Below are 9,483 nucleotides of genomic sequence, written 5' to 3'. Positions count from 1 at the left end.
AAATTAAGTCTTCAAAATGGTGAGACAGAAAATGTTTTATTGGTGATTCCGTACCTTTGCCCAAAGTATCTCGAAGATATATTGATTTAAATTTGGGATGCAGATTTAAATCTTCTGAATAGAGACATAAATGATAGTCAAAAGATGTCGTGCCACGACTTTAACTAAGGCACTTCTTGGAATGCAACCCAAGTAATTTTTCTTGATGTTCTCTAATTTTTTTTGTTCAATTTTTATCTTGTTTTTTGGGTGTTTGTAGGTGATAGCACAATTTTGAATGGGTACCTCAAGAATGAAACACCGGATAAGTATATTGGACTTTTTTCATCTGTTTTCTCTCTTAAGTAAGCTTACAAGGTATGATCTTTAAAATACAAAAGATGATCATATTCCATGGTTTATTTTGGTTTGAATTTAATTAATTTGAGCTTAATTTGGAAGGATGTGGTTGTTAGGATGAGGATTTTTGAATGTGTACCTTTTCTCAAATGCTAAATTGCAAAAAATTCTAGTGTTGATACACTAGTGCACCATGTGTTTGATGAAACACCCACTTGAGTTTTTTTTGCTTAATTGAGTGGTGGGTGATTTAATTGGGTTAGTATGATTACAAGTGATGTGTTTGGTTATGAATTGTTGCATTGGGCTTGTTCACATGTGTTGTTATTTTATCTATTCAAGCTCTTACTTTTCATGCACACCATATGTTGGTTAAAATATCAACAAGAGAAAACTGCATTATATGCTTGTAAAGATTAATATAAACTTTCTTGAGGCATTATGTAATCATTTTTTGAGCATAGATTTGTGTCCAATTTGTCTTTAATATGGAATAACTAGTGGTCTTTGGTTGAAATTGTTGAGTAATATTGCTCCCATGATAAGAGAGACATTAATGCTTGCCTTGCCCTATGATAGATTGGGTGACCCCATTCTTAAGGGTATAGGATGGTTTGTGTTTCTATTGGTGTTATGAGTGTTTTATGATCTAAATGGGAGACATGTGAGGTTTTGAAGAAAGAATCCCATGAGGTTTAATGATAATGTTTCCTTGCATTCCCCTGAGTTTCTCTATTAATGTTTAGGAAGAGACAAAAGTTCAAAATTCTTTCAAAATGTTATTGGAAAGAAATGAAATGATCTGGAGAAAAAACAAAAAATAATAGTTGTCTTTGTGAAAATGATCAGGAATGTTTTTGGGCTTTATTTTTAATGAGACCATTAAATTCAATTTTGGGCTCTCTCTTTGCAAGGATGAGTCCTTAACTCGGAGTAACTTATTAAGCTTAAATTTGTCAAATTGGTTAGGATATTAACTTTTTTCTCTATGAGTACAATGCCATGTGTGGTGATATTTTTTGAATAAGTCTTCTAGATATGTGTAGTCTAGCACTTGCCCCGAGTGTATTCAAAGAAAAATTTTAGACAATCTTGGTTTAGAGAATGACTCGAGGACATTTTTGACCCGTCACATAGCTAAATTCCCACCTTAACATCGTTCCCTAGTTATCCACTTTGAGCCTTTTTTTTTACCATTTTTCTTTCATTTTTTTAATGTTAACCTTGCTAAAAGACGTAACCCCTTTTAAAATCTTCCTTTTGGCACTTAAACTGTTTTGATGCATCGAGTGATTCAAAGTAATGAAATGTAGGAGAAATCCTAAGTCTAGGGGGTTTGTGTAGTTGAGAGAATAATGTAGGGGTGGTTCAAGCTCCATGTTTGAGGGGGATTAATATGATGTGCTAAGATGAGCCAAGAAAGGTGTATGTAAAGTGGTCAAATCATATGCCTATAAGACAAGTGACATGCTTAATCGTAAAGTTGTATACCCTAGCCTATAGAATATAAAGAGAAAGAGGCAAATGAAGGGGCTAAGAAACACTTAAAGTTAGAAAGTATCTTGAAAAATCCAAAGAAATAAATACAGAAAATAGTGGCTTTGAATTATTTCATAAATGCTAATAAAAAAAGGGTAGGGAAATATGAGAAGTGATTTGAAGAAGAATAAGGTGGATAGTTTGAAAATTTAGGGTAGAAGGGGTTGAGGAATTGCACTTAAGGAGGTATTATAGCCACTTGATCTATCTTAATTCCTTCCCGAACTTTCATCTTGACCCACAAGACCTTGGTGATTCCAAACTAGGTATGTCTAGATTAGTGGCAAAAAACACAACAGACAAACCTATGGTTCTACTCATTGTACTTGAATTTCTTTGCTAGAGTGAGTGTGAATTCTATCATAGCTCCTTTAGAAATTTCAATGTGTTTTCTGTGTGTGGAGATAACTTTTGCTTGTGAGCAGCATCTATACTTTAGGGTAAAGGGTGAATTCTTACTCTTGGGTTGGGTAAATAGGTTAAGTAAGTTGCACTATGAAGATTGAGACAATCTTTGAATATTTTGTGCCTCCTCTTAAGATGCTATGTTGATTTGGAAGGGTCATGTGATACAATCTTGCATCCTTGCTTCATAAATATGTGATTATTGAAAAATATTGGTTCACTTGTTGCCATGACATGTTTGAAAGTCTTTATAGAGCTTTGTTAGCTTATTTCATTAGTATAGCTTTCTTTTAGCTGGATTTGAGTTGAATACCCTATCTCACTGAATTATTCTTAGTTGCTTGAGAACAAGCATTGGTTTAACTTTGTGGTATTGATAAGTCATCAATTGGAGGATTTTCTAGCACCTTTAAGCCTAAATTACCATGCTTTTCCATTGATTTGATGTTAATCTCTTACATAATCCTCATTTGTACAGGAAAAGTTGAAAAGGGAAGATGACCAAGTCATTAAAGTCAAAAAGAGGTTAAATGTGAAAGAAAAAGAGACAAATAGTAGAAATCAAGCCTAAGAATTGACCCTCAATTACCTCAATTGTGGTTTGAGGGTCGCAATCACAACCCATCAATAAGTCAACTCGAGGACGACCTCGATTTAACTACTACGATCGTAGGAGTTTGAAATGCGGTGATAAGGTGGCGATTGGGTAGAGAAGAACTGTTTCAAGGGCATTTTTATAATATTTGGAAAATGTGTAATTGGGGCTCAAACAAGGATTTTGAGCTCATTTTTTACCATCTTTATCCTATGTTTCATCTTGACTTTTTATCTCATCTCTTCGTAGCTTTGAGCAAAAATTTGTACTAACCTTGAGCTAAGATTACATTAGAGTAACTCCTAAGTGAAGGATTAGCAAATTTACATTAAAGATTTATTTTAATTTAAGGTGTGGTTTGCATTCTCTTTATTTTTCATGAATCAAATTGATGGATATTTTGGTATATTTTTGTTTATTATCTTTATGCGTTGCTAGTTATTCCTCTTGGGGTTATGGTTGAAAAGGGTCCAAGTGTGATGGGTTGTGATTATTAGCTTTAATTCTTAGTGAATGTTGTTGGGTTTCACAAATGTTTGATTATAAAATGAAATTTATTGGTGAAATCCTCAATTTCCCTAAATCCCATATCGGCCTTGAAAGAGGGATGTGGGTAGTCTAGATCCTTTATCATCCTTGAAAGAGGAATGTTGGTGACATGAGAATTTGTGAACAATAAGATAGATAATAGTTATTCCCTTTTTATTGTCTTAGAAATAAGTATAAATTGTGGAATTGCTATAACTTGGGCATCATCCTAGAAATAAGGGTGCCAAATTGAGGCTTTGTGATGATTAATTGACCAGACCCATGAGGTATTCGAAAGAATCCATAGGTGATAGTTTGATACTTTATTGAAAGACTAGTATTGAAATCCCTAACAAAGCTTACCCAAGCATGCCTTAGATAAGATTTAACGTTGATTTTTAGGTACCCATACACTAGTTTCCTCTAGTAAAGTGATCTTGGGCATATTTATATGTCCAAACACTGCTATTTACCCATATTTGGACTTGTTTTGAGAATAAAATATGTGCTTATTTATAATGAATTTTGAGCTAAATTGTGTTTTGTGGATAGACGATGTGATTAGAGATACAGGGTAAATTTCCCGTGAATTCGGAAGAAAATTTGATACATATCATAAAGATACAAAAGATAATGTTAATCAAAGTCAAAAACATTGTAGATGCACCAGAGTAAGGATAAAAGAAAGGAGCTGAGGAATTACGAGAATTAAGAGAGGAAATGACGAGAAATTCTAGTGGTGCGACACTATCTCGACATGTCGCATCGACTAGTATATATGATGCCTTAGCCAAAATTTTAGGAACAACTTCCAGTGCATCGACACGATGTCAATGCATTGCGTCGATAATTAAGTTTTTTACTTTAACAAAAATTCCAAAAGCAACTTCTAGTGCATCGATGAGATGTCTATGCGTCGCATCGATGTGTAAAATTTAGACACTTAGTGAGATTTTGAGAAGACAATTCCAGTGACACAATGCGATGTAAACGCGTCGTTTTGTTTGCTGAAGAAGTTGACTTAGTCAGATTTTTAAAGATAATATCCAGTATATCAATGCAATGTTGACACGATGCATTAACTGGTTCAATGCAATTAGCAACGTGTTGCGCCAAGTATTCAGATCTGGTGAAATTTTTCCAAGTATAAAAGGAACACGTGAGCACAATTCCTAACACTTTTGTCAATCATAGCAGCAATGGAAAAACATAGAATTCTTTTATTTAGGTTTCTATTTATTTCTTTTGAATTTCTTTACCTCAATACTAATTTTGGGTATGATTAATTACTTGTTTTTGATGTTCAATTCAAACATAAGTGGCTAAACACCCCTGTTCTAGGGTTAAGGCCAAGAACATGATTACTCTTTGATATTCTTTATAGTAGTTTCTTTTGGATTATCACCTGGTTTGTTCTTAATTTCTTGAGCTTACTATTTTAATGCTTGGCCACCATTAGAATAAATTTATGTTTTTATGTGAAATCGGGAGGAGAATCGTAGATTAGAACGAGAAAATTAAGGAGCAAGGTTCTTACCCTTTCATAAAATATGGGGTTTGAATTAGCATCTAGGATAGGGATATAACTAGAGGCCTTGTTTTGTATAATTACAAGAAGAGTACTTAATGAATGTAGAAGAATTATTCTATCTCTGTGGGAGTTGAAGCTGCAATATTCAATATATATAAGATTTGAGGTCGGAAGACAAAAACCATTGCCTAAACCTTGCGAACCAACAACCCAATAACCAATTAGATTACTATAAGAATGGAGATTTGTATGATTATTTGAAAAGCCTCAACCCTGGAATTCTTATCATTATTGTTTACAACCGTTGCTTGCTTTGCTTTAGTCATAAACTTTTATTTCTAGTTAATCAATTTAAATTTTTATTCACAAGTTGAAAATCATCTTGATACTTTACAACACTTAATACTCATTTTCTAAAAATAAAAGTTGGTTAAATTTCTAGTTGCTTGGTCCTCGTGGAAATGATATCTAATTGTCTAAATCACTATATTATTTGTATGATCATGCGTACTTGCATGTGTGTCTGAGTCGTAAAAAGTTTTTGGTGCCATTGCCGGGGACTAATATAATTAGTAAATTGCTAAATTTTTTGTTTTTGATATTAAGTTTAAGTGTTAACAACTTGATCTTAGTGGCTGAATTTTTGCAAGTTTAGGTGAATCCAGGACTGGCGAGAGACAAATAATTTGTAGAGCCTTTTGCAGAACCAGAATAGATCTTTCAACAAAAGTGAAGAATGACTGAACAAAAAAATGAACTAGTCGATCCAAATGCCGAAAATGTCCCACCTCTAGTTAGTCCAGTTGTTCCTGATCAACCAGCTGCTAGACCTATTCGTTAGGTGGCAATCCTACTCACGAACTATGTGATGAGCGGTATTCTCGAGCCCGAACTAGGAGGTAAATTTGAATTGAAGCAGAATATGGTGTAATTGCTGATTTCAGTGGGGCAATGTCATGGCCTTTCACATGAAGATCCACAGCAGCATATACAGACCTTCTTGGAAATAAGCGATACTTACATTCCTGAAGGGGTGAGTTCTGATTATGTCAGGTTGACACTTTTTCCCTTTTCTCTAATGGGGGAAGCAAAAAGATGGTTACATGCTGAACCACTACTCTTCATTACTACATGGGAAGATCTAGCTTAGAAATTCCTTATTCGATTCTTTCCATCTAGAAAGACTGCACATTTGAGGAGTGAGATCTTGAGTTTTAGAAAAAAAGGAGAGAATCTCTACCAAGCTTGGGAGAGATTTAAGGGTATGCTCAGAAATTTTCCTCGTCATCATTAGTCAAACGATGTTCTTGTGCATACTTTCATTAAGTGATTAAAGCCAAATACAAAGATTCTCTTGGATTCAGCAGTAGGTGGACAGGCTCTTGAGAAGACATATGAAGAATTATACATACTGCTGAATTGGATTTCACAAAGGAACCCTGACTGGCATACAAATTTGAGGAGTACTCCTAGAAAGGTTGTAAGGGTATTGGAGGTAGATCAATTCACCGTATTACAGGCATAGATGCAACCATAAAAAATCATATGATTACTCATCTTAATATCGTAAAGTTGGGTGTTATACAACCAGCAGCCACAGTGAATGCAGTTCAACAGGTGAATTCTTGGTGTGAGGTTTGCGGAAGTTGTGAGCACACAACAGATGCATGTTCTGTTAATCCAAATTTTACGAACTATACAGGAAATACAAATCGACATGGACAACAATATTTTTGTTAACACTTATAATCCCAATTGGAGAAACCATCCCATTTTCTCATGGGTTGGAAATCAGGCGTAGAATGTAAATTAGTACAAGGGACAAGTACAACCAAATCAGCAGCCGATTCAGAACAATCAAACTACCAATGCTCAAACTAGCAATATGAAGGAATTAATGAAGCAGTTTATGGCTTAACAAGCATAATTTGCAACTTAAATTAAGACTCAACCAACACAGTTTGCAGCTGAGTTGAATAGTCAACAATTGCTTACGAGAAATCTACAGTTGCAACTAGGTCAAATTGTAGAAGCTCAAAATACAAGGCCTCAAGGAGCATTACCTAGTGATACAGAGGCAAATCTTAAGCAGGTGAATACGGTTATAACAAGGAGTGGGCTGAAACTAAGTAGACAGTTCAGGAGAAGGCTAATCCCACAGTCACTGATGAGGGTGCTAAAAGCAATACAGATAAAGAAGTTTAGTAAAAAGTGGCATGTGAAGAAATTCATATGGAGAAGAAGACTCTTCCCTTACCTTTTCCTCAAAGGGCAAGGAATCCTCAAGCGGAAACGAGTTACAAGAAATTCTTAAATATTTTGAAGCAGTTTCAAGTGAATCTTCCTCTTGTTAACATTCTGTAGAGTGTGCCAAAAAATGCAAAATACTTAAAGGACATAGTTGCGAATAAGAACTGCTTGGCTTAGTATGCTATAGTTGCACTTACACAAGAGTGCACGTCCAAGATTCAAAATAAATTACCCATAAATCTTAAGGATCTAGGTAGTTTCACCTTGTAGATTACCATTGGATAGACCATTAGTGTATAGGGATTGTGTGACTTGGGAGATAGCATAAATCTTATGCCCACATCGTGGTACCACAAGATGGGTCTTAGGAGTCCTAAACCAACTACTATTATTTTACAGTTGGTAGATCGATCACTTTCTAGGCTGGATGGTATTATTGAAGATGTGTTGGTGCAAGTAGGATCTTAATCTTTCTGGTGGATTTTGTAATTCTTGACTTTGAGGCTGATTCTGTGGTTCATTTATTTTGGGATGACCCATCTTAGCAATGGGACAGTCATTAATTGATATAGTAGTAGAGAAAATAACAATGCGAGTGCATAATAAAGTAGAAGTCTTTGAGTTATACAAGGCAGTGAAAATGCCAGCTATATATGAGGAGTTTCCATCTATATCGGTTATTGACCTTGCTTCAGATTGGCAGTTATTATTTTCTGATGATCCATTAGAGCGAACTTTGATGGGTCATGATATTTATAGAGATGTGGAAGCATTGGAATTGGTCCAGTTTATAAATTTGGCAGTGATTGAGATGAACAAAGTGTCTTTCGAGCCATTGAATTAGCCAATAGGTCCATCACCCAAGGCCTTAGTTGAAGAAGATCTTATCTTGGAGATTAAGGTTCTCTCTCCGCATTTACAATATGTTTTTCTTAGTGATAAAGATACTATGCCTATTATTTTATTTGTGGGATTAGTAGATGTACAGGTAAAGGAAGCCATAGCAGCTTTAAAGAGGAGAAGAAAGGCGATTGGTACGAAAATGTTTGATAGTACAAGAATCAATCCAGCATTTTGCATGCACAATATCTACATGGAAGAGGGTTACAGATTGAGAGTGCAGCAACAAATAAGGTTGAATCCTATGATGAAAGAGGTGGTCAGAAAAGAAGTGATCAAGTGGTTAGATAGTAGTAATGTCTACATAATTTCTAATAGAAAATGGGTGAGTCAAGTGCACACTGTGTACCTAAAAAAAGAGGGATGACCATGGTAAATATTGATGATAATGAGTTGATAAAGGATATTGAATGAAGCGACACTTAAAGATCACTATCCTATTTCTTTCATTGACCAAATGCTGGATAAATTAGTGGGACTATAGTATTATTTTTTTATGGATGGGTACTCTGACTATAATCAGATTATTATAGCACTGAAAGACTAGGATAAGACCACTTTCTCTTGTCCCTATGGTACATAGGCATTCAGATGCATGCCCTTCAGCCCATGTAATGTACCTGCTATATTTTAGAGATACATTATGGTGATATTCTCCAAAATGGTTGAATACTTTATGGGGGTATTCATGGATGACTTCTCTATTTATGGTAATTATTTTAAAAAGTGCTTTCAGAATCTTGATAGAGTTCTAGCTCGATGTGAAGAGACAAACTTGGTGCTAAATTAGGAAAAGTGACACTTTATGGTTAAGGAAGGAATTTTCCTAGGCCATAGAGTGTGATGTAAAGGACTCAAAGTAGATAAGGCAAAGGTTAAAGTGACAAAAAAGTTGCCATATCCACTCACAGTCAAAGGAGTGTAGAGCTTTTTGGGACATGCAGGTTTCTATAGGTAGTTCATTCAAGATTTCTCAAAGATTGCAAGCCCTATTTTCAGATTATTGGAGAAAGAGTCAAATTTCAAGTTTGGAGTTGATTTCAAAGAGGCCTTTGAAAAATTAAAGAAGAAGTTAACTAAAGCACTTATTTTGATTGCACCAGATTGGGAGTTACCATTTAAGCTGATGTGTGATGCTAGTGACATTGCTGTGGGGGTGGTTTTAGGTTAGATAAGAGATAAGGTATTTCACTCGATCTACTATGCTAGAAAAATGTTGAATGATGCTCAATTTAATTATATGGTTATAGAGAAAGAGATATTGGCAGTGATGTATGTATTCCACAAGTTTAGATCTTATTTAGTTGGCAGTAAGATCATTGTGCATACTGACCCCGCTATCATTAAGTATCTTGTGAACAAGAAGGATGAAAACCCTCAACTGATTAGGTGGATT

General features: G+C 34.9%; 1 non-coding gene across 1 annotated transcript; it reads right to left on the bottom strand.

Annotated features, from left to right (window-relative positions):
• Positions 1 to 6,126: 6,126 nt before the first annotated feature.
• On the bottom strand, positions 6,127 to 6,230 carry LOC124898237. Its single transcript, XR_007055213.1, has one exon. It is a non-coding gene; the product is annotated as a small nucleolar RNA R71 (small nucleolar RNA).
• Positions 6,231 to 9,483: the final 3,253 nt, after the last annotated feature.

Source organism: Capsicum annuum, chromosome 4, assembly GCF_002878395.1.
Source record: "Capsicum annuum cultivar UCD-10X-F1 chromosome 4, UCD10Xv1.1, whole genome shotgun sequence".
NCBI lineage: Eukaryota > Viridiplantae > Streptophyta > Magnoliopsida > Solanales > Solanaceae > Capsicum > Capsicum annuum.
Note: the sequence above shows the minus strand (reverse complement) of the source record. Positions and strands in the feature narration are given on the sequence as shown.